Source organism: Melanerpes formicivorus, unplaced genomic scaffold, assembly GCF_026170545.1.
Source record: "Melanerpes formicivorus ecotype bairdi unplaced genomic scaffold, bMelFor1.0.p_v2 SCAF_15, whole genome shotgun sequence".
In the NCBI taxonomy this organism is placed as follows: Eukaryota; Metazoa; Chordata; class Aves; order Piciformes; family Picidae; genus Melanerpes; species Melanerpes formicivorus.
This window is the reverse complement of record NW_027142367.1, coordinates 13,115,034-13,140,943: the sequence shown is the minus strand read 5'-3', so window position 1 is coordinate 13,140,943 and position 25,910 is coordinate 13,115,034. Positions and strand designations below refer to the sequence as shown.

The following is a 25,910-nucleotide window of genomic DNA, read 5'->3' as shown; positions in this document are numbered from 1 at the left end:
CGCTGAACAGTGACAGGACAAGGCGCAACGGGCACGAACTGAAACCCAGGAGGTTCCCCCCGAACGTTGCTGTGAGAGTGCCAGAGCACTGGAGCAAGCTGCCCCGAGAGTCCGTGGAGTCTCCTTCCCTGTAAATGTTCCAAACCTGCCTGCACATTGCAATTCCAGGCATCTTGCTCTGGGGGACCTTGCTTTCCAGGGGGTTGGACTAGATGATCTCAAGAGGTCCCTCCAAACCCCACCACGCAGAGATTCTGCTTTAGGGAGAGTTAGGCAGAAATAGGAGGGAGATGCATCCTGGTGCAACACAGCGAAATTATAACCACCAGAAGAAACACGGCCCAGAACCTCAAGCAATCCACATGTGCAAGTTAAAAACAGAGGGTGAGGGGAAAGGCAAACACCAGGTATTTGGAGACGTGGGCTCCAGTCACCATGTGGGGTTTGGGTTTGGGTTTTATTTATTTCTGCAGTGTTCCAGTGTTTCTTTGGCAAAGCTCCCAGCTCCAGCCACGTCTACCTTCTCCACAGCCACCCTGCTTGCCCCAGCCCTGCCACTGAGCCTTTCTGGCTTGGAAATTTTCCAGGCAGATTGGTTCCCATCCCAACCCTGACCTGTGTTCACAGCCAGAGCACCACAACGGAGGCCATTGGCAGGGACTTGAAGGCTGTCTGCACTGCTGCTTCTCACAGGAGGAGCACAGACCCACAGGAGTCTTGCCACACCAGGAAGCCCCATTACCACCATGTCCCTCAGCTTCTGGGAAGTCCCTCCAATACCTGCTTCACCTGCATGGCCAAGCCCTCCTGCCATTCATGGTTACTTCTCTGGATTATGGCAGAATACTGTCCTAGTTTCACTGGGTTAGAATCACAGAATGAGTTTTCTGTTCAGGAAAGCTGTATTTTTAAGGCTGCAGCACCAAAGTTGATGAGACACTTTGGTTTTGCTCATGGGCAGCCATGGCATGTGAGTCTCCATAGTGATCAAAGTATCTACCAGTTATGAGTTTGCCAGGTCCTAAAGCCAGGCAAAGACAAAGCCAGGCCAGCTGATCCAAGCTGGCCAATGGAAGTGTTCCATACCATAAACATCACACTCCCTCCAGGGATGGCAAACATTGAGGAGAAGGGACCATCCCCAGCAAACTTTATTTATAGGGACCGTGACTTTTATGGTATGGAATCTATTTCCATTTCAACCCATAAGCCTCTTTCATTTCCCCAACTCCCATTCTTGTAGGGGTGAGAGTGGTGTCATTGAGTAATAACTACTGACTAAGCGAAAGCACATCCCCATATCACAGAGTAAGACACAGATGCCTGTCTAAAGGAGCATGAAAAGAGAGTTCAACTCTGGTCCATACTGCTCATAGAGGCAGAGGAGCTGAGCTACAGCTCTGGTGAGGCTCCACATCCTGCTACCAGCAGGCCAGCTGGCTCAGGACAGCCCAACACCAGCACTGCTGCCCCCTTACAGCATGGCCACAACGGTCCAAGCCCCCAGGATACACTCTGGTGCTGACCGTGGAGATAAACCCACTGCTCCCCACCTTTCAGATCTGCAAACCTCAAGGACCAGTCTCAAAAAAACAAAACAAAAACCAAACCAACCAAACAACATCAACAAAAACCAACCACCAAACCCTTGACTCAAAAGGTCAAGGAATAAATGCCAGAAGGGGAAGGAAGCTGAGAGGAGTGAGCCTGCTTGTGGTCACCCATCAAGCTAGCACTTGAAGCTGAGTCACAGGGCTTAAAATATTAGGGAGACACATCCTGATAGATATTTCTCCAGTACACACAGCAGAGCCCTCTCACTTGGTTACAGGCTATCCCCTCTGTCTGGATTTATTAAGCCACTGTTGATGTTTATCTCAGTGCAGCAAAGTCTAAGGCCCCAATCCAAACAGTGCAGTCAGGCTGGGGACAGCGCTTGTGGACTGTAAATAAATATCCTTTGAGAGTTCCTAGAAGAGCAGAATGAGTTTAAATTATACATTGATGGAGTGCTTCTGTGTGAGCGGGGCATTAACTGACTACAACACCAGTCAGTACCAGCAGAGGGGAATAATTTAGTACAGATGTGGAGCAGCTTCAAAACTATAATGTTATCACCCCTAGACTGCTTTGAGAACAATTAACCCCATCTTCAGCACCGTCTTTTACAATCTGCTTCAAAAGTATGAATGTTAGCCCTTTGCCTTTTTCTAAGATAGTGAAAAACAGAAGTGTTTAATATCAGCAAGATCCTCCTTTAATCCATAAGGGTAGAGCTGGCCAGGCTCCATCTCCACAGATAAGGAAGATACTTGCAGGCAAACAGCAAGAATGAAAAGGCTCTTTGCTGGGTCAGAGATGACATCCTGAATATTCATGGTTCTGCCCAATGTAAAATTGAACATAACACAATAATCCATTTTCACTCACCCTAACATACTGATTTCTTGATGCTCTGTTTTTGCTAAGGAAAGGTATTGAGTCCTATTGATCCTTTGACATAGTGGTGGTTTTTCCTTCAAATTTCTCCCAACTAAAACCTTCCAAATGTTTAGATCCTCCATAAATTTTGTTAAATCACACTTAAAGCCACATATAAAATGAAAAATTGAGAACATAACATGCTTTAACTATTCTTTCTTGTGACGTAATACATGGCTGTTTTGTGGGCATGATCTGCTTGGCGCGTACAGAGTTGCTGCTGAGGCCGATTTCCTTCCTGTTCCAAATTCCCTGTTGTCAAGGACTGACTACAACAAGGTTTCTGAGCCAAGGATCATTCCCAACATGTTTAAAATAAGAAGCTGGTTTCAGGTAAGCATAGTCTAAAAGACTGTAAGCAGAAAATGAAATAAATATACTCGTATTAGTGCTGTTCTTTTTCTTTGGTCTCCTACAACTGAAGCCTGGATGTTCAGAGTTTTCAGCTCTTGAAGGGCATCAAGCTATAGCGTCAAACAATTGCATTGGGAAGAGTAGAGATTCAGTGCATAGAGGGAATGATACATTACACACTTTATTCCCTCTCTTGACTACTACTTGTCTACCCAACATTTGTTTACCATTATTGTGTAAGTCCGTGCACAAAATGGTTACAGAAAGCTGTGTCCATAAGCAGCACACCTGGTAAGCATCCTCAAGAACACCCTCAGAACAATATTTGGCTCATCACCTATTTATTAAGAATTTATCATCAAGTTTTTAACATGCATCAAAACCTTTAGAAGCTGGAAATTGTGCAGCAAGTACCAGATAGCCCATGAAAGCTGCTCTGTTCAAGATAGATGGAGGACTGGCTTCCTTCTGAATTTCCCTCCCAGAAGCAGATTCTACCACAGCCTCTGAACAGGACAGCTGCTCTGGTGACAAGGCTGAAGCCCCCTAAGCAGGCTTTCGCATATCAAGTCAGAATCACAGATTCACAGAATGGTAGGGGTTGGAAAAGACCTGTGAAGATCATCTAGACCAGCCCCACTGCTGGAGTAGGGCCACCTTGAGTAAGTCACTCAGGATTGAAATATCCAGGTGGGTTCTGAATGACTCTGAATGAATGGAGGCTTCACAACCTCTCTGGGCAGCCTGGTCCAGTGCTCCAGTACCCTCCAAGTGAAGAAGTACTGCTCCTCTACAAGCCAGTCCAAGTCTAGCATATTAATGACAAAGCCAAGAGCTAGTTAAACTTAGTAACATTTAGGTGACATAGGACATGTTTACTGATCTGTCCCCTCAGTCTTGACTGGGAAAACAACAAACTCATTCTGGAACCTGCAAGAACAAAATGAGATCTTTTCTTTGTTTGTTTGTTTTAATAATAGTAAAGCTGTTCATCTCTGAAGTGTAAGAAAACACAGTCATGCTTTGGTGACCCAAACTGGACAGATGCTGCTGTCTCAATATGAGTTGCACACTTCTGCTACTCACGACTTTTTTTCTCTCTGCTTCTCTAAAGACATCACTGGCTGTGGGCAGGCTCCTGGCCAGCTCTTACCCTGAAGAGGAAGTGAAAAACCACAGCCTTGAAACTGGAAAATATGGGGGTATTTCCACCTGCCTGCAGTTAGCCCCTTGGGATCCCTCACTTGGGGAACCTGGACAGGGTGGGGTGAGTGTTGATGTGACTCTCCTTCTCTGCGTTGTGATACAGCTTAGAGCCACACACTTAACCTCAGCCCACAAAACTAGCTACAAACATTAACGGTTCAGGCAAGGCCATGTGTCCTCATGTGCCTGGTGGCACCAGGACAACGCTTGACAGTCAAGGCATGTTGTGGTGACACATGCTTGTCACAGGGGAGCCCTGCTTTAGCCCTAGAGCCAGCCAGGCTGGACAGCCCACACAGCAACTCTATGACCCTTCAGAACTTCATTGAATTGGAGACTGTTTTGGATTATAGAATTGAATTGTAGGATGTTTTGGATTGGAAAGGACATTTAATGACCATCTATTCCAACCCCTCTGCATCAAGCAGGGACATGTTCAACTGGATCAGGTTGCTCAGAGCTCCATCCAACCTGAGCCAAGTTTCCAGGGATGAGGCACCTACTGCAACCTGGGCCAGTGTCTCGCCACCTTCAGCATATAAGATTTCTTCCTCTCTCTAGTCTAAATCTCTTCTCTTTTAGTCTAAAACCATCACTGCTTGTCCCGTCACAACAGGCCCTGCTAAAATGTCTGTCCCCATCTTTCTTATAGGCCCTTCTAAATACTGAAAGGCTACAATAAAGTCTCTCCAGAGCCTTCTCTTCTCCTGGCTGAACAATGATGAGGAGAGGCTGAGGGAGCTGGGGCTGCTTAGCCTGGAGAAGAGGAGACTCAGGGGTGACCTTATCACTCTCTACAACTACCTGAAGGGAGGTTGTAGACAGGCTGATGATGGTCTCTTCTCCCAGGCACCCAGTACCAGAACAAGAGGACACAGTCTCAGGCTGCGCCAGGGGAGGTTCAGGTTGGATGTTAGGAAGAAGTTCTATACAGAAAGAGTGATTGCGCTATGGAATGGGTTGCCCGGGGAGGTGGTGGAATCGCCGTCATTGAAGGTGTTCAGAAGGAGACTTGATGGGGTGCTTGGTGCCATGGGTTAGCTGTTTGGGTGGGTTGGATTGGTTGATGGGTTGGACACGATGATCTTGAAGGTCTCTTCCAACCTGGTTTGGTTTATTCTAATAAAGGTTTATTCTAACAACCCTAACTCTCTCATCCTGTCCTCACTGCAGAGGGGTTCTAGATCTCTGATAATTTTTGCGGCCTCCTTCACTCTCTCATGTGCTGAAGGATTCAGCAATGGGCTAAGTACTTCAGGTGAGGCCTCAGCAGGGCAGAGATGAGGGGCAGAATCCCTTCCCTTAACCTGCTGCCCATGCTGCTTTGGATGCAGCTCAGGATATGGTTGCCTCTGGGCTCAGCTCACATCCAGCTTTTCGTCCATCAAACTCGTAGTCCTTCTCCACAGGGCAGCACTCAATCCCTTCATCCCCCAGCCCATACTGATACTGGGGATAACCATGACTGAATTGCAGAACCTTGCACATGGCCTTGTTGAACCTCATGAGGCCTACTTCTCAACCTTGTCCAGGACTCTCTGAATGGCATCCCATCCCTCAGCTGTGTCAACTGTATCACTCAACCTAGTGTCATCTGCAAACTTGCTGAGGGTGCACTTGATTGCACCACATCATTGATGAAGATATTAAGCAGCACTGGTTCCAATATGGACCCCTGAGGGACAGCATTTATCACCTCTCTCCATCTGGACATCAACCAACTGACCACTACCCTATGAATTTGATCATCCAACCAATTCAAATGTTTCAGAACCCTCTCAGTAAAGAAGTTTATTCTAATATCCAACCTAAACCCCTCCTTGTTCAACTTGCATCCATTTCCTCTTGTCCTATCACTTGTTACTAGGGAGAATGGATCAACATCCACCTTGCTCCAGCCTCCTTTCAGGTAGTTTATAGAGAGCAAGAAGATCTCCCCTCAGCCTTCTTTTCCCCAAACTAAACAATCCCAGTTCCTTCAGCTGCTCCTCAGAAGACCTGCTCCCCAAGGAAGGGCTGTGAAATTGATTTCTCTTTTATTTTTGAAATTACCCTTTGCAGTCCTCCTTTGCTGACCTTAGGAACAGGTTCTTTACCATGAGGGTGGTGGAACACTGGAACAGGTTGTCTGGGGAGGTGGTTGGGGCCCCATCCTTGGAGGTATTCAAGGTGAGGACTCACAGAGGTCTGAGTAGCTAGATCTAGTCGAGGATGCCCCTGCTGACTGCAGAGGGTGTTGGACTAGATGACCTTTGGAGGTCCCTTCCAACCCAGACCTTTCTATCATTCTACAATCCTGCACGGTCCATGCACCGTCCACGCTGTGCGGCAGTTTGTTTTCTAACACTGGAAGGAGGGTTCAGTCTGGGACACTGAATTATACCACACTGTTTCAGAAGTAATCACCGTTTCAGACCTGACTAGCCCAAGCTGTGTTCACACTGGTGAGCAAGAAAATCTACTCATGAATTATCCCCACTGCAGCTCTGTCAGTCCTTACGCGCCAGCTCGACGCAGGCAATTTGGAGCCGTCTCCTGAAGCAGGGTTAAATGGTACAGTGAGCATAATGTGCTGGCCCTGTTTACCCTGGAGATTACGCTGCTGGTAACATCGATGCTCCCCCTGCCACTGCTGAAAAACAGGCACAGAATTTCCTACTGCTGATGCATAAGGAATAAGAAACTCCGGGCAGGGAAAGGCAGCTGTAAATCTGAGGATGACCATCAGCTCGGACTATTCAGACCATGAAAATGCCCCTAAAGGGATGAAGCAACTGAGAGGCTGAGAACCAGCACTTCATGCAGGTACCCATTATGCTGAAGGCTGCTACACAGTGGCCTCCCCTCATTTTAATCACTGACTAATTGAATCCTCCATTTAGTTCTATTAAAAGCTTGTGAACAACATCAGCTGCTCTGAAAATACTGCACCCCCTTCCATCCTTCATTTCTGATCATATTCCACAGCTTTTGGCTTATTCTGAGCTCAATTCTAATGAGTGGTGGTAAAACCAAGCCCTCTCAGTAAGACAGAAGGTAAGAGAGGATCACAATATATGGTTTTAATTCTGTTATTCTCCCAGCAGTAATTGCAGTTTGTACCTGGTACTGGACTCTGTGGAATCTCAGTGGCTGCAGCATGACTACCCTGCCTAAGCTCCCCATGGTTTCCAGGCAATTCCCAGCAAGTACAGGGAAGAATCATCCCTCATTATTAATATTTTTTTTTTAGCCCATTCAAACAGGAGCTAGAGATGCACTAAGGCCCACATTAAAAAGCTGAGAGATCACAGCATACATCATCCTACCACAGGAACAGATGAAAGTTAAATGAGAGACAGAATTAGCATGGGTGCTAGAATCTCTGCATAGGCAACAATCCACCTCCAACACAAAACTGAAAGCCCTGGTGTAGAAATACAGGTTGCTAAGTAAGCTATTAGCAGCATTTTACACACGCACACACACACACACACACACACACACAAAGAACATTCATTCTTCCACTAAAAAACACTCCTTGGAGTTAGAGAGTCTCCTGCCAGGTGGATTATTCACCCCATAAATCTCAATTACCAATGAACTCCCTGGCAGCCAAGGAAAAAAAACCAATGGACACTTGACTGCAGATTAACAGACTATCAAGATATTTTAGTACTTTCTGACTAAGGTGTAGGGAAAGACTTCAAAAAGCTGTATGGTGCAGAAGCCTTTCAACATCGCAAGAAAAAAACAGCTGGTCTAAAAAAGAAAGCTAAGGGCAGGACACAGAATGGAGGTAAGAGGGGAAAGCAGAACCAGGATTACAATAAAGTACTAAAAATACAAGTAGACTGTGAGGAGCTGTAGTTTATTTCTGACATTAATCACCTGGTTTAGCGATACAGAGGTCTGCCTCACTGATGGTGCTGCCTAGCATCTGAAGTTAAAACGCTAAAGAGAGGAAGATGGGAAAAGTATCCAGAGAGCTATGGGGGAGAATGGGATTCAAAATCATGCAAAACTCGAGGTCAGTGATGACAGAAAGCTTTTAAAGAACTGCAATGCCAGTATAAGCTACTATTTACATTTAAGAGTGAGTAAGGGAAATACATTGACAGTGAAGAGAAGAATGGACCTACAAGCAAAAGAGAGGGATTTTCTTTGTTTCCTTTTATCCTACAGTTTTCTTATCCTTTGTTTTGCAGCGTTTATATACCTGCTGTCTGGATGTGTAATCATAAGGGAAATTAACCCTGGATAACTCCATGCTGCAGCACGGTTACAGAAATTGCTCTGGAAAAAACAACTTGAGGAATAAAATGGGGGGGGGGGGGGGGGGGATGTGCAAACCGCTGGAAACCAAGTGAGTCACAGGCACCATAGGTCTGAAGGATGGGAAGATCTCTTTATGAGAACATGCCATTAAACACTACAATCAAGCATAAAATTGCTCTGCCACAGTATTTTGTTTTATTTGCATTGTTAAATTCCCTCTCCTCACAATAATGGATCGCTTCTAGCACTAATGAGTTACTAAGGATCTGTGCAAATGGGTGGCTTCTTTCTTAAGAACTGTAGACTGTTTCCTTCACCTTGATGGCAATGCAGTGACTCACTAAATTTCACATCTGCCTCAGGACACAGTGGTGCAGCTTTTAATGAGGTTTCAGGATGGATTAGGTTCCAATGGTGCAAGAGAGGTGTAAAAAGTTGGCACTGATTTAAAAAAGCAGGCTGGATTTCTGCAAAGTGCCAAGGTGTGAAAACTGGAGATGCTTTGCCATTGACAACAGTTACCACTGAATCCCGTACGGCTCCTCTACTAATTTCATTACTTCTGGCTTCTGCAGCACCACTTAAGATAAAATACATTGTCTGTATATAATTTGCATATGTTTATGCACGCAAACCCAGGCATTTTCCCCAATAAATGTAACTGACAGAAGAGGGGAAAAGGTCAAGAGTATGTAAACTGGTCTGCAAAACACATTCACCTCACTTGCAGTGCACCCCCGAAAGAGGTGAGATTTTTTGACATGCAAAATGATTTGGATTTGCCACAATTTATAACCCATTTTATGATAAAACAAGAATATTTTATTCCCAATCCCCAGCATTCCAAAACTGTTAAAGTCATAGAATCATAAAATCATAGAATCATAAAATTGTAGAATGGTCTGTTTTGGAAGGGACCTCCAAAAGTCATCTAGTCCAACCCCCTCTGCAGTAAGCAGGGGCATACTCAACTAGAACAGGCTGCCCAGAGCCCCACCATGAATATGTCCAAGGATGGGGCCTCAACCACCTCCCCAGGCAACCTGTTCCAGTGTTTCACTACCCTCATAGTACAGAACTTGCCCCTAGCATCCAATCTAAATCTGCCCTTCTCTAGTTTGAAACCATTGTCCCTCATCCTATCACTACAGGCCTTTGTAAACAGTAGCCCTCCAGCCTTCTTGCAGGTCCCCTTCAGGTACTGGAAGTTCATTATTAAGCTCTCTGAAATCAGATGCAGAAAAGCAGCATAAAGGAACACTTTGGGATACACTTTGATCACATCTGGAGTACTGTGTCCAGTTCTGGAGCCCCTATTACGGGAGGGATGTGGAGGTGCTGGAAGGTGTCCAGAGAAGGGCCACAAGGATGATCAGAGGGCTGGAGCACCTCTCCTATGAGGACAGACTGAAGGAGTTGGGGCTGTTCAGTCTGCAGAAGAGAAGGCTCCGAGGTGACCTAATTGTGGCCTTCCAGTATCTGAAGGGGGCCTACAGGAAGGCTGGGGAAGGACTTCTCAGGATCTCAGGTAGTGATAGGACTAGGGGGAATGGAATGAAGCTGGAGGTGGGGAGATTCAGGCTAGATATGAGGAGGAGGTTCTTCACCATGAGAGTGGTGAAACCCTGGAATGGGTTGTCCAGGGAGGTGGTCGAGGCCCCGTCCCTGGAGGTGTTTAAGCCCAGGCTGGATGAGGCTCTGGCCAGCCTGATGTGGTGTGGGGTGTCCCTGCCCATGGCAGGGGGGTTGGAACTAGATGATCCTTGTGGTCCCTTCCAACCCTGAATGATACTATGATACTATGATACTTTCTAGTGCTGCTTTAACCCTTACATCAAATGAGGATTTTGGTCAAATTCCCCAATTCCATCAGCTGAGAACTGACAACACTGGGAATAAAAATCAGAATCTAGTCATGGCTTCTTAGGCCAGCAAGAACGAGAATAACTGCAGATAAAATGTGCTTGGCTTGTGGGGAGGCATCAGGAAGTTTCTAATGCACTTCCTTTCTGATTAGTGGCCTAAGTGAGTGTGTAGACAATAATCCTCATGGAGGAGATGAGGTGGAGAGTGGAGAGAAAGTCCACAAGGAATGTCGGTCATCAGATGTTTCCTTCAGTTTTTCCATAACCGAAACTGGGAGCCAGTTTTAACGCATCATCACAGGCATTCCTCAGCAAGCAGCAGCGTTTCTGCCGCTTCCTTCAGATTGGCAAAGGAGTAAGACTTCCCAAAAATACATCCTCTAGAAAAGAGGGAATTTGTCAAGTGAGCTTAGTGCTCAATGGGAATCAGATACCTCACTGCTGCTTGTGAGAAGCAGACCTCTGAGTAAACTGCCGGCAAAATGACAAGCACATTGCAGAAGCTACCAGGCTATTTTTACAAAAGCAGAATATGTTGTCTTTTCATTTTGCATCAAGGCAATCAAAATTCATAAGATTCATGCTCCGCATTTCAAGAGGAAAGCTTGGTAATCTGGCATTCAGACCACATGGTTTGTAACATCACCATGAATGGTCTCTGTTCTTCAGTCAGTCTTTTGACATGTTCACAGGGATGGTGTTTACGCTGACTCGCTCCTAGTACATCATATCACATTTTAATGACTCAGTTCGGCTCTGACAAAAGGAAACATCTGCCATGGGTTTGTTTTTTTGTTGGTGTTTGTGTGTGTGTGTGTGTGGTGGTTTTTTTTTTTTTCCTTTCCATGAACTTTATCACAATTAGAAATCTGACGTTTCACCAGCCTGTGTGCCAACCGAGGAGCGCGCCAAGTTCGGCACGTCCTGATACATACAAATGCGTACAGCACGAACAGCTAGTACCAACAGCACCCAGCCATCACTGACTTGTCAGTTCCCACCACAAAAGAGAAGTTTGTGGGCAATAATTTCATAATCTTGATCTGGTTTCCATATGACAGAGTGCAAGAGAGAGAAGGGGGGGGGGGGAGGGGAGGATGGAAGAAAGGCAAAACAGGAACGCTTCACAGCTCTGTGTGATGACAACATAGGATTTCTGTGTCTTGCCCTATTGCAGCCAGAAAAATATTAAAGCAGCATGTCAAAACTGGCATAGCTTCTGAAAATTTCCATTTCCATTTCCCAACATCACTTGATGGACAGCACCCTAGCAACTCGATAAGAAGCTTAAATCTGCATCTACTTTCCATAAAATGAGGCCAATCCCATCCGATGCAATGAGAATGTTCTTGTGCTCCAAAGAATCAGTGGTATCTACAGACTCAAGCCACTTCCGATAGGAAGGCAGCTTGACCATGCACCCTGGAGACCATGAACCTCCTGTACCCTGTGTAAGGGTGGAGTACCTCTAGGCAGTTCCAGTGACACCGTCATTTTAGACAGAAGCAAACCCAGGAGGGTCATGGTACAAGCAATGCAGTGTTGCTTCATAGGTGGAGTAGCAGGGTCCTACTGCCTGGTGGACTGTGATATTACTGAACCCAGGGATGGATGTTTTGGAATAGACTCCAGGGCAGGGCTGGCAGTGAGAGCTGAGGGGTGCTTTCTAACCCTGCTCCTCCATTACTTTTTTTCCCAGTGCTACCAGCACAATGTTGGATCAGAAAGGGTACAATTAAATGTAAAATGTCTCACAGGAGGATCTCAGGGACTGAGAATGGAAAAACCACCCTGCACACAGAACTTACAAGACTGCCCCAAACATGTGTCATGGGAAATGTTTAAGGAGGTGCATGACCTACATGGGGGTACTGATGGATGAGAAGCTAGGTGGGCATGAGCCACCAATGTGCACTCATGGCCCAGAAACCAACCATGTCCTAGGCTGCATCCAAAGCAGTGTGGGCAGCAGGTGGAAGGAGAGGATTCTGTCCCTCTACTCTGCTCTAGTGAGACCTCACCTGCAATAGCAACCAGCTCTGGAATTCACAGGAATGACATGGACCTGTTGGAACGGGTCCTGAGGAGGACCAGAGGTCTGGAACCCCTCTGCTGTAAGGAGAGGCTTAAAGTTGGGGTTGTTCAGCCTAGAGAAGAGGCTTTGGGGAGATCTTATTGTGGCCTTTCACTACTTAATGGTGTCCTACAAGAAAGATGGGGACTGACTTTTTAGCTGGGCCTATTGTGACTAAATGCGGGGTGATTCAGACTAGAGAGAAGGAGGAAGTATTTTACAGCGAGTGTGTTGGGACACTGGCCCAAGTTGCCCAGAGATGTGGTAGATTCCTCATCCCTGGAAACATTCTAGGTCAGGCTGGACAGGGCTCTGAGCAACCTGCTCTAGTTGAACCTGCTCACTGAAGGTTTTGGACTAGGTAATCTTTAAAGGTCCCTTCCAACCCAAACCATTCTATGATTCTGTTAGCTACAAGGTCATACTGAGATTCAGTTTATCTCCCCAGCTCTCGCACAGATCTGCTGGTGACCTAAGGGAAGTCCCTTCAACTCTTCCAGTTCCTCCCCAACCTTCTCTCTTTTGATACCACAGCAGCACACATGCAGCACTCACTCACTTCCATCTTAAAACCCTGCCTGATACTGGTATCATATGAAATTAGGGCTGCTAAGATACGTTTGCAGATGCCACGTGAGCACCTAAATGACTAAGGTGCATTTTCCAAGGCTGCCCAGTGGTAAGCAGACAAATGCCCTTTCCTAGCGAGCAAAAGGCTGGGCCCAGGTGGCTGCCGTGGCATTTTTCTGTGTGCGACAGTGAAACTGAAAATTTGCTTGAAACCTCCCCAGACACGCAGGCAACTGACAGCTAATGTATCTTGCAGTTGGTTGGCTGGTATTTTTGGACAGGAGGCTGCATTTCAAACTACTTCATCCTATGTTCCCACCCTGTGCGACTGTACATCCGACACTGTACTGACTCACCGGCAGCATTTTTGTGTAAGCCCACTAAGGAGATACCATTACACCCTGTTTGGGTGGGGTGATACTTTCTGGGTGAGTCTTCTTGTTGAAAAGCAAGTTTTAAGGATAAGATTCTTGTTTTCAGGGTTACAGAGCAACTGAGCTCTCACATGTGTGCAGGCTCCCTGGTAAAGTGGTTGAATCACCACGTAAGATGCAATCATTCACAGACTGCATTGGGTTGGAAGGGACCCTCAAAGGTCATCTTGTCCAACCCCCTGCAGTGAGCAGGGACACTTCCAACTAGATCAGGCTGCCCAGGACCACATCAAGTCTGATCTTCAATGTCTCCAGGGACAGGGCCTCCACCAACCCTGGAGGTATTTAAAAGACACAGAGATGTGGTGCCAAGGGACCCGGTTTAGTGGTGACCTGGTAGCGCTGGGTTAATGGTTGGACTTGATGATCTTAAAGGTCTTTTCCAATCTAACCCATTCTCTGATTCTAAGCACTTTCACTCCCTCTCACTTCTCCACATTCACAGATTCATAGATGCATAGAATGGCTTGGGTTGGAAGAGACTTAAAGATCCTCTTGCCCCAACTCCCCTCTGCCATGGGCAGGGACACCTTCACTAGACCTTAGTCACCTCCAGGGAGTCCCCACCCACAATCTTCCCAGGCAACCTGTTTCAGTGTCTCACCACTCTCACTGTAAAGAATTTCTTCCTAATATCCACTTTAAATCTGCCCTCCTCAAGCTTCAATCCATTACCTCTTGTCCTATTGGAGGATTGCAGAGATTTGCTACCCTACTGGGTAGCAAAACTACTGATGCTTTAAATTTAGTGCCCTCCTCATTTTTAATAAAAAAACCCTTTGTTTTCATTAGAATTAAAGGGTTAAAACCAAATAAGCCCAAGTTGTTATGCAGCCTCCAGGGAGAGGGTAGTCCTCTCTGGCCATCCCAGGAGGGGACACTGCCTGTGCAGGGCAGACAGAGCTTTCTGGGGAAGCAAAGGGCTGAGAAATCTCTCTGTCATCCCATTCAGCCTGAGATCAGCGATGTCTGCAATACTTCTGATCCATGGGGGGAAAAAAAAAAATGGGGAAAAAAATAAAAGCCAGAGCTGGAGAGATTCAGCCTGAGCCAGGCACGTTCTTTGCATCATGGATTTGTGATTCCTTGCCATCAGGACCGCTCCACGCATCCGTGCCACGATTCCAGAAACAGCCCTGCCTGCTGAGCATTAAGCATGGGGCATGAGGCAGGTTTGCAGTGCTGGGGGCCAGGCTATTTTTACAATCCTTAGGATGTGCTGTCACAACAGTAAATCCCAGCTGCAGATTTACCAAAAGAGCTAAGGGGATTTGTCCAGGATTTCAGGACGCCCGGCATCCTGATCTGCAGAGCAGCTCAGAGTAGGCTTTTTGCCATTCAGAAGTCCCAGACGAGGCACTGGTGGGAGCCTGCAGCCTGCCAGCACAGCACATATCCAGCAAGCATGTGGGGTCTGGGACGTGGCTGGCATGGCAGGCATCTGCTGGCCACCTGCACAGGCTGTGTTGGCCTCCACACATGCCGAATGTGGATGTCACTGAACACCTACGTGCACACATGCATCCCCTCTCCCATCCACCATAACCAGATACACCAGACCACAAATAAACTTGCTGTGGCATGTGGTAAGGACCTGAGCACACAGCCCCTGCCCTCAGGCAGGACCATGTATACCCTCTACACATCCCATGACACTCCTGTTCCTGTAGTTCTCAACCCAAGTGCAGCACAAACTTGCAGTAACTTCCCTCACACCAAGAGCCTCCCAGCCCACCTCTGTTCATAGGGATCTGATTCCCTGGCTGCAGTAGGTACACAAAAGGGTCTCATGGGAGAAATCTCAGTTCATTCATCACTTACAGCTCACAGAATCACAGAATAGTGGGGGTTGGGAGGGACCTCTGACGATCATCTAGTACAACCCCCCTGCTAAAGCAGGGACACCCAAAGCAAGTTGCACAAGATTGTGTGCAGGTGGGTTTGGAATCTCTTCAGAGAAAAGAAATTCCACAATCTCTCTGGGCAACCTGCTCCAGGGATCTGTCACCCTCACAAAAAAGTTCTTTCTCATAGGATAGGATAGGATAGGATAGGATAGGATAGGATAGGATAGGATAGGATAGGATAGGATAGGATAGGATAGGATAGGATAGGATAGGATAGGATGGAATGGAATGGAATGGAATGGAATGGAATGGACCAGACCAGGTTGGAAGAGACCTTTGAGATCGAGTCCAACCTATCATCGCAACACCACCTAATCAACTAACCCATGGCACCAAGCACCCCATCAAGTCTCTTCCTAAACACCTCCAGTGATGGTGACTCCACCACCTCCCTGGGCAGCCCATTCCAATGGCCAATCACTCTTTCTATGAATAAATTCTTCCTAACCTCCAGCCTAAACCTCCCCTGGTGCAGCTTGAGACTGTGTCCTCTTGTTCTGGTGCTGGTTGCCTGGGAGAAAAGCCCAACCCCCACCTAGCTACAACCTCCCTTCAGGTAGTTGTAGAGAGCAATAAGGTCTCTCCTGAGCCTCCTCTTCTCCAGGCTAAATAATGTTCATGTTCAGATGGAACCTCCTGTGATCCAATTTGTGCCCATTGCCCTTCTCCTATCACTGGGCAACACTGAATAGAGTCTGGTCCCATCCTCTTGACCCCCACCCATTAGATATTTATGAACATTTTTAAGATCCCAGATCAGTCTTCTCCAGGCTAAACAGCCCCCAGGTCTCAGCCTCTTCTCATCAGATAGATGCTCCAGTCCCCTCATTGCTTTTGTAGCCTGTGCTGCACTCTCTCCAGTAGGTTCCCTGCCTCTGTTGAATTGGGGGGCCCAGAACTGGACACAATACTCACAAGGGCAGAGTACAGGGGGAGCAGAATCTCCCTTGACCTGCTGGTCCCACTCTTCTTAATGCACCCCAGGACACCACTGGCTTTCTTGGGCACATTGCTGGCTCATAGGAAACTTGTTGCCCACCCAAGGCTTATGGATGCAGTGTGAGAAACACCACCAGCATCTCTGCCTGCCATACTTTCTGCCTCAGGAGCTGCAAGTCATCATCTTAGGAGAGTTTTGCCTAAAAAGGCACACCCTTCCCAGCACTCATCCTGTTATTTTAGACATGTCAGATACCTTCACCTTGCTGTCAATGCACCTGGTTTTACGCACAGATGAGAAGAATGGAATTGCTCAAGCCGAGGCTGTGCATGTAAGGAACATGAGCCTGCCACACAACCCAGACCGGCTCTCAGCTCCAATCTATCCTTTTTTGCGCAGGCAGCTTAGACATTTTGAATTTACAAGGACTCTGGCATTTTTCCTTCATGTCCTCTCAAAGTTCTGCCTCTGAAAGCTCAGATGAGCACTTTTTGTTCATTGCAGGCATCTCTCTTGAAAGCCAGCTTAAGCCTGAAGGCCTCCTGAAAAATTTCAGGCAGGTGTTTGTGGGGTTTTTTTTTGTTTGTGGGGTTTGGGGCTTTTGGGGTATTTTTGGTTGCTTTTTTATTATTATTATTTGGTTGGTTGGTTTGGTTTGGCTTGGGGGTTTGTGGGGTTTTTTTTTGTTGCTTGGTTTTGGGTTTTTCTTTTGTTGTTTTATGTTTTACTTTTAAAGCTAAGAGCTGGAGTTCCCAGTATTAAAGCACAAAATGTTGAGGGTCTGTTCTTGTGCTGAACCCTCCTAATTTACTCTCTTTTTTCTTTTAAAGCCATGTGAATTTCTGTCACATAATGAAGGGTCTGAGTCCCAGTTTCCAAAATGGCCATATTTATCTTTTCTGCTCTATTTCTTCAGTTAATACTTCACAATTCCTCTTGAAACTGAAGTAGTTTTAGCTTATTGCCTACACCTTTTGTCACTTCTAACACGACCATGCTGCAATCCATTTGTTTTCTCAGTGCATCTTTCAGTATCACTCGCACTTCACAGTGCAGATGTCTAATGCAGATCAAGGCAGACGCTGCAGTATATTCTGTTCCAAAACACATCCCCACCTCCCTGCTTGTTTTGCAACATGGCTATCAAAACCTTAAATAAATAACAGAATAGTGAGCACATACCCATTCTTTTACATATTCTGAATGGTTTATGGATGTTACTTAATTTCTTTACGTGCTGCTCCTGTGAAATAGATACAGAGGTGATCATTTGATATGAATTGCAGCTACAAAGCAAGTCAATAGCTACACTAAATAATCAGATTGACAGCCCTTTCTCAGTTTGCAAGGCCAGAATAATCACAGAATGGTGGGGGTTGGAAGGGCTCTCTGGGCATTGTTTAGTTCAGCACACACACACCCCTGCAGCTATTACAAAAAAAAAGCAGGTATACCTAGATCAGGTTCTCATTTATAAGGACAAAACTCAAAAAAACTGCAGCCCACCTCCTGCAAGCAGATTAAATGTAGGCTAAACTTTGATCACAGCTTTTTTTCTCCATGAGCCTCTAGCCCAAACCTGAAGCCTGAGTTCTCTCCCTTAAAGCTTACACCCAGAGGCACGGCTCACTGGTCAATGCAATCTTCAAAGTTTCCCATCTTGAACAATTTATTTTCAGGAACAAAGCCTGGGAAAGATCCAAAACCCCCCGCGGGGGTTGGCAGCAGCTCAGGATGCTGTCTAGGTGTGTCTGGCTTGCCCAACTAACAACTCTTTCCACTTCCTCCATTCAGAGCACACTTGTGTTTGGCCATACTGTGGCAAGCCACCCATTTCCTTTCATTCCTTCATTTCTAAAAGGGCTCCCGGTTTCTACCACTAGATCCCCAGCTTTATGGGCTGTCAGACACTTTGGGGTTTAGCTGGTGGCTGAGAATTCCACGGTGAATGTACACTGTAGGATCTGCGGCTGGAAAAGCAATTTCCCAAAATATCTGTATGAATGCAATGCACAAACATGCCACCTTTTAACAGTGAGTATTCTTTCTCAAAATGGAAGTGTTAAACTTCAAGCACAGCTCTGTGCCTCAGATGAGCCAAGAAACTTCTGGAATGAGTAACAGGCCTTGCTCAGCACCCTGCGAGCGGCCCCCTCCTTCCATCTCCATCTTCTTGCTCCAGGTGGCACCAGCAAAATAAAACCTCATTTCTCAGCTATGCTTCTAAGCCAGATTCTCCTCAATACTGATATCAGGACAGTGTTTCCCAGCTGCTATCCTCAAATAGTTAAACCCTGAAATGGGTCCCTCTGAAGGTTATTAGAATCATAGAATTCCAGGTTGGAGAAAAAAAACCCTTTAAAATCATCAGCTCCAAACTTAAACTAATTGTTCATGTGCAGAGACAGAGGGAAACAAACACCAATATTAACCTCTTCAAGCAGCAAGAAATGCCTCCCTTCTCCCCCTCCCCCCCACCTGCTTAAAGCTACAAAAAAATCAAACACATAAGGGCATTTACAGAGAACATCTTATTTAGGGGATGAAAACAAAAGTGACTGACAGAATTATTTGTCACCGTTAGTAAATAAATTTGCAGGGCTTACAATGTTTACCCTGGAGTAGGGCTGAAAGATGCGTTCGTGCCACATTAGAAACCCTCCTCAATGACAAACTCCAGCTCCCCGGCTCGAGCAAAGCTGATGTATTGACTAGACAGGTAAGATACGAGGTGCTCCGACTGTCTGGGTGCTATGGAAATCACACCGCACGCATCTGACCGTTGTCAGCCGCAGAAGACAAGCGCCGGCCTCATTCTTATTCCAGCCAGGAAAAAGGCCTCGTCTGCATTAGCCTTTTTACTGAAAGGCTGCCATATTTGTCAGTTCAGACGCCTGTAAGATAAGCTCTTTCCCCGTTATCTAATATTTCACCAGGCAGTGGAAAGGAAGGATAAGCAGAACCTAATAGTCTGTGTGGGCAGGAGATCTTGAATGCTGTCAAGCTCAGCGCAAGGCCTGGATGCCCTAGACAAGGGGAAGTTTACGGCAGAAGTTAATCACTTCATTTTGAAGAAAAACTCCCAGGGATTTGGAGGAACGGTTACGACTTATCCCGGCTACACAGCAAGCAAGGAGACAAGTGTAAAACCCTTAGTGCAGCATTATACTGGGCGCCTCTCCCCCCCCGAGAATGGGGGTACCGCTTGGCTAAAATTGCAGCCCAGTCAAAGGGGATTAAAGGCAGCTGCAAAACCTCTGCTTTCCCTAAGCAGCTGAAGGGAAGGACAGGCAGGGAAAAGCAAAATAAAAAGAAAATTATCCAATTCTGTGCTCTTGCAGTGTCCACAGTAAGGGTGGTGAGGCGCTGGAAGAGATGGCCTAGGGAAGTTGTGGATGCCTCCTCCCTGCAGGTGTTCAAGGCCAGGTTGGATAAGGCCTTGAGCAACCTGGTCTAGTGGAAGGTGTCCCTGCCCCGGGCAGGGGGGTTTGGAATGAGATGATCTTTAAGGTCCCTTCCAATGCAAACAATTGTATGAATCTATGAATCTCTCTCTTTATGAATTACTGACAGGTAGTTTCTGAGCTGTGTAAATAACTCTGAATGTAGCCTCTGGGGTTCTCAGTGGCAATCAAAGGCAGACAGCAGAGGTACTAAACCATTCTATGAATCCATAAACGATGATGATGGGTCCCTTGCACAGCAGCTAGCAGCGAACCCCAAAGTACCACTGCAGCCTGGTTTTCCTGTACCACTCCCCTCTAAAATTGCCTAAGTCTCATATGGTGTTGGTAGCAACCTGGATCAGACAGGCTCTTGCTCAGTTGCAGGGCTCCCAGGCAAGCACGTATCTAACAGGCTTTTATGCTGCATAATGTGGATACAACAGTGCTAAGCAGATTCTGAATAAAATTAAGATAGCCTGTTCCAGAGCTCACAGAGTAAGGCTGGCTTAACAGCTCGTCTGCTGAACAGAGACACCATCATCGACAGTAGTGACTATACGGTCACACTGCTCCAGATTAATGCACTGACAGGAGAATCAAATGCTATTTGCACAGAAGTGCAGCCCCAAATAAAAGCTTTCAGCATGGTTTTGACCCACCATGAATGGCCAAGATATGCCCAAACATTTGTTTTGATCTGGCCAAAGAGGATTTTTTGGGCATAACTGTGAATAGGTGTCCCACAAAAAATGTAAGTGACAGGCTCTGAGCGAAGGATTACAACATGCCTGTGGAATGTGGCATCCAGCATCCCTCTGCTGCCTATTCCTGATCCACTGCCCACATTTTAAACCACCCTGTAAGTGACACGGTGAATTGTGCCTTCTGCGTGGAGTGCTAACGTCAACGCTGCACTTAATACCTCATCTGGTCACCAGTAATAATTTTGATCCTCCCTGTAGTCAACAACGCTTTGGCCGTCAATAGCAACAGTCCCAGGATAGCTGCTGTCAGCAGTGCCCGCACGTGACGGCAGCCCTGCTGTGCCACCCGCCTGCTCCCACCGTGTGATGACGTGGAATACTGAAAGTCACAAGGAACCTATTCCCAGGGAGTCAAGTGCTCCTTGGTGTCAGCACTTGCCATCCTCCTGGAGCAGGGCAACTGGGGGAAGACGTGTGTGGCATGTGAGCCTGCAAGGAAAACAAAGCCTAGCCTGCGTCTAATTTTAGGCTTGGCAGCCTTAAGGATGTTCTGGGCCGTCTTTATCTTTGGCTTTTTCAAATCCTCTTCCTATATGGCCATACCCTTAAAAGCAGTTGTGATACCTCTCACCACAGGTCTCTTCCCAGGTCTCTTCCCTTCCCCACATCAGCCTGGCCAGAGGGACCAGCAGTGTGAAAGCTTGGTGCTCCCTGGAAAGCCTTCCTTTCAGAGAACCAGCAAAAAACTTCCAAACCTGCCAGCATACGTGGGACAGGGAAGGGATAATCCCTTGTGCTTCATCTCATCCCAGCTGGCTGCATGGCATTTTGAATCACTCTTTCCCTTGGGTCAGTCAAAAGCTGCTCTGTCTTTTCCCACATCAACCTTGCAGTGTGGTTTTGCCTTTTTAAAATTTCTGGTTTTATTCATGTACATTAAGCACCTCATTTAAGATGATCAATGCAGTCTGCTCTGGGTGCACCTGCTTTAGCAAGTAGGTTAGACTAGATGATCTCTAGAGGTCCCTTCCAACACCCAACGTTCTGTGATCAGTTTCACATTTCTGTGAAAGGAAAGGGAATGGGAAAGTGCCCAGAACTGATGCCACATGGAGTCTTCTAGCTGGTGAAACTCTGTATCTCTATGAGGACCCACCCAAGGCCTGTCCAAGGGGACACATATCCATTCCTCACACAGGAGCAGGATGCCACCTCCTAGATGCTTTGCAGAAATTGGAGGGACAGGCAGGATAATGCCAAGTGTCCTGATCTCTGCAAGCCACAAGCTCCCCACTGAGGCATGCCGGAGGGAGAGGAATGAATACTGGACTACCATGTCCCCACTAATATGGAGAAACTGTCTATCCCCCAGGCTCCTCAGACTAAGGCTGGTCCCACCATCTAGGCACAGGCCCTCTCTCCCAATGGCAGCCAGCAGCTGGCAGTGCCACTGCCAAGCCTACCCTCTCAGCCCCAACATCCAGCAGACTGTCACTCTGTGTTCAGAAAACACAGAAATGCAATATAGAGAGGAAGGCTCCAGCAGCTTTCCAGAATGTTTTTGTTTCACTCATTTCCCAAAATGTGGCAAAGTTTTATTAAAAAATTGAAGGAAAATATAACAGCCCAATGAGGTTATTCACCCTGTACAGTATTCCACCTCTGCTGGTGTTTTGCACACCCCTACCTGGAGAAGGCAGCAGGTTATGCAACACAGCACCAACAGGCTCAGGTGCACCATGCAGCCTCCTGCCCACCTGTGGTAGGGCTGAAAACCCAGCAGGTTCTAGAGGAAAGTGCCTTTTGTGCAGCCATATAATATGACCTCTTCCTTGCACACCAGTTGCCACTCTGAAGCTTACACAGAAATGAATAATCTCATTTTCTCTGCTTTTTAGTATTCTGAGAGGGTTTTTTTCAGGGAGAAGGAGAAAATCTTGATTAGAGGCTACATGGTTACTTAGAAGTTGTTTCTAGCAAGTCCATTCTCCGATGGAACAACTGGGGCAGAATGACTCTCTGCTAACGTTACATTTAGTCATTAAAAATGTGCATTTGTGATTCTGAAAGCTGCTAGAGGCAAAACACACTGGAGAGATACATACCCAGATCTACACTCAGTTTCCAGCCTGGTAGACTTAGTGAAACATCATCTCTACCTTTCATATGCATTTATGGGCAACCATACACTGAGGAACAACCACCACTGCTGTGCACAGTTGAATCCTCTTTCAGCAGAGGACTTTTGAAAACCCCAAATAATTTAGCATCATAACAGTATGAAGTGTGTCGAGATCCTTTGATATATACTACTGCATCTAGCTCTGGGGCATAGCATAGGGGGGTGTGGCATCATCACATTGAGGTGCTGTAGTGGGTCCAGGGGAGAGCAACAAGACTGGTGAAGGGACTGGAGGGAAGTCTGATGAGGAGAGGCTGAGGGAGCTGGGGTTGTTTAGCCTGGAGAAGAGGAGACTCAGAGGGGACCTTACCACACTCTACAACTACCTGAAGGGAAGTTGTAGTAAGGTGAGGATTGGACTCTTCTCCCAGGCAACTTGTGGCAAGATGAGAGGGCATGGCCTGAAGCTGTGCCAGGGGTGATTTGGGTCGGATGTTAGGAAGCATTTCCTCGTGTAAAGGGTAATTAGACACTGGAATGGTCTGCCCAGGGAGGTGGTGGAGCTGCTGTCCCTGGAGGTGTCTAAGGACAGATTGGATGTGGAGAATGGAATGGAATGGAATGGAATGGAATGGAATGGAATGGAATGGAATGGAATGGAATGGAATGGAATGGAATGGAATGGAATGGAATGGAATGGAATGGACCAGACCAGACCAGGTTGGAAGAGACCTTCAAGATCATCACGCCCAACCCATCATCCAACACCACAACTAAACCATGCAACCAAGCACCCTATCAAGTCTCCTCCTAAACACCTCCAATGATGGTGACTCCACCACCTCCCCAGGCAGCACATTCCAATAGGCAATCACTCTCTCTGTGTAGAATCTCTTCCTAACATCCAGTCTGAACCTCCCCTGACGTGGTCCATTTGATATGGTGATGTTAGGTCATAGACTGGACTTGATTATAATCATCAGAGGTCTATTGAAGCCTCAATAATTCTGTGATTCTGTGATCATCTTAAAGCAACAAGATGATTGCTTTGGGCAGGAAATCATAGAATTACAGAATGGCTTAGGATGGGAAGAACCTCAGAGATCATTTACTGCAACCTCCCTGCCATAGGCATGAATGCTTCTCAACTAGACTTGGTTGCTCCAGGCCTCATCCAACCTGGCCTTAAACACCCCCAAGGAGGATGCACCCACAACCTCCCTGGGGAACCTATTCTAGAGTCTCACCACCCTTGTACTGAAGAACTTCTTCCTAAGATCTACTCTAAACCAACTCTCCCTAGGCTTCAAGCCATTCCTCCTTGCCCTGTTTCTAGACACCCTCATGAAAAGTCCCTCTCCAGCCTTCTTGTAGGATCCCTTCAGGTATTAGAAGGCAGCTCTAAGGTGCCCCTGGAGTCTTCTTCTCTTCTCCAGGCTGAACAACCCCAGCTCCCTCAGCCTATCACACAGCTAATAGACAACATGAACAAAAATACTTGAAAAAGAACAAAAGTACTTGATCTGGCCTGGAAACCATCACTCAATAATAATAATAGCTAATTAAAATTAGAATAATTACAAAAATTATTACAGTGGAATCCTTAATTATGAGGATCTACAAAGACCTTTGTTTCACATTTCATAGAATCACAAAATTATATGGGTTGGAAGGGGCCTGTAAAGGTCATTTAATCCAAACCCCCTGCAGTGAGCAGTGATCTCCCACCAGATCAAGTTGCTCAGAGCCCTGTCCAACCTGACCTGGAATGTTTCCAGGGACAGGGCTTCTCCCACCTCTCTGTGCCCATGTTTCACCACTCTCATTATAAGACATTTCTTCCTTACATCTAGTCTATCATCTGTGCTTGTCAAACATCATCCTGGTAAAATCAGTTCATTCTCATAATTTCTTTGTATTGCAGGACCACAAAGATCCTTCAATCAAAAGTCATAGCTGCAGTGGCCTCTGCACTGCAGAACTGAAAAAGGACAGTCCTTACATCCACAGTCTTGAGGTCTGGAACTCCACCAAAAAAGATTAACTGCTTATGAGACAGGAGGTGAGGTTAAGGAGTAAGATGGTCACATCCACTGTACAAAATTCTATGTATTCTTAGCTCAACAGCTACCTAGCCAAAAAGAATCCCAAGCAACCCACCCTGAAGGACACCTTCTTAGAATTTTAACAGCAAGTATTTCCTACATTTCAGGGACCCTCTGTAGAATAACCAAGACAGTTTTCTGTTGCACCAGGCCAATTCCCTGCAAGCCACATGCAGTAAACTCACAGCCAGACTACTAAGGGGAGTAGCAGTAGCAAGCAGCATCCGTTGGATTTTCCATACTCCAAATGTTTTCTGACCAGTAACAAACACTTAAATCAAGGTCCAGATACTAACAGAAGTAAAGCTGTTTCCTCTCTTCCTATTGCCTTCTGTACAGTGTTTTGGGTCTCAAAAACCAACATGCACTGGGAAATAATTAAAGGTTTAATAAATCAAAATGGCAATCTGAAGGGTTTGACTTAAGTAAAAGCATAAGAACCAGACGGACACACAGTTCAAATGCTGTGGCCATACTACATCCTGGTCTCCAAACTGGTGACACATGGGTTTGATGGGTGGACCACTAGATGGATAAGGAACTGGCTTGATGGCCGCACCCAAAGAGTGGCTGTCAATGGCTCCATGTCCCAGTGGAGACCAGGGACAAGCGGAGTCCCTCAGGGATCAGTCCTGGGACCTGTCTTGTTCAACAGCTTTGTGGGTGACATGGACAGTGGCAATGAGTGCACCCTCAGCAAGTTTGCTGATGACACCAAGCTGTGTGGTGCAGCAGACACGCTGGAGGGAAGGGAGGCCATCCAGAGGGACCTTGACAGGCTGGAGAGGTGGGCACAAGCCAACCTCATGAGGTTCAACAAGAGCAAGTGCAGGGTCCTGCATCTGGGTCGAGGCAATCCCAGGCACAAATCCAGGCTGGGCAGTAACTGGCTGGAAAGCAGCCCTGAGGAGAGAGACTTGGGGGTGCTGGTGGACAAAAAGCTCAACATGAGCTCTCAGTGTGCACTTGCAGCCCGCAAAGCCAATCAGATCCTGGGCTGCATCAGGAGAAGTGTGGCTAGCAGGTCGAGGGAGGTGATCCTCCCCCTCTACTCAGCTCTGGTGAGACCCCACCTGGAGTACTGTGTCCAGTTCTGGAGCCCCTATTACAAGAGGGATGTGGAGGTGCTGGAAGGTGTCCAGAGAAGGGCCACGAGGATGATCAGAGGGCTGGAGCACCTCTCCTATGAGGGCAGACTGAAGGAGTTGGGGCTGTTCAGTCTGCAGAAGAGAAGGCTCCGAGGTGACCTAATTGTGGCCTTCCAGTATCTGAAGGGGGCCTACAGGAAGGCTGGGGAAGGACTTGTCAGGATCTCAGGTAGTGATAGGACTAGGGGGAATGGAATGAAGCTGGAGGTGGGGAGATTCAGGCTGGATGTGAGGAGGAGGTTCTTCACCATGAGAGCAGTGAAGCCCTGGAATGGGTTGTCCAGGGAGGTGGTCGAG

General features: G+C 46.8%; 1 protein-coding gene across 4 annotated transcripts in view; it reads right to left on the bottom strand.

Annotated features, from left to right (window-relative positions):
* The window catches only part of LDLRAD4 (low density lipoprotein receptor class A domain containing 4), a 390,804-nt gene that overhangs the window by 30,207 nt on the left and 334,687 nt on the right, over positions 1-25,910 (bottom strand). The gene's annotated exons all lie outside the window — the stretch shown is intronic.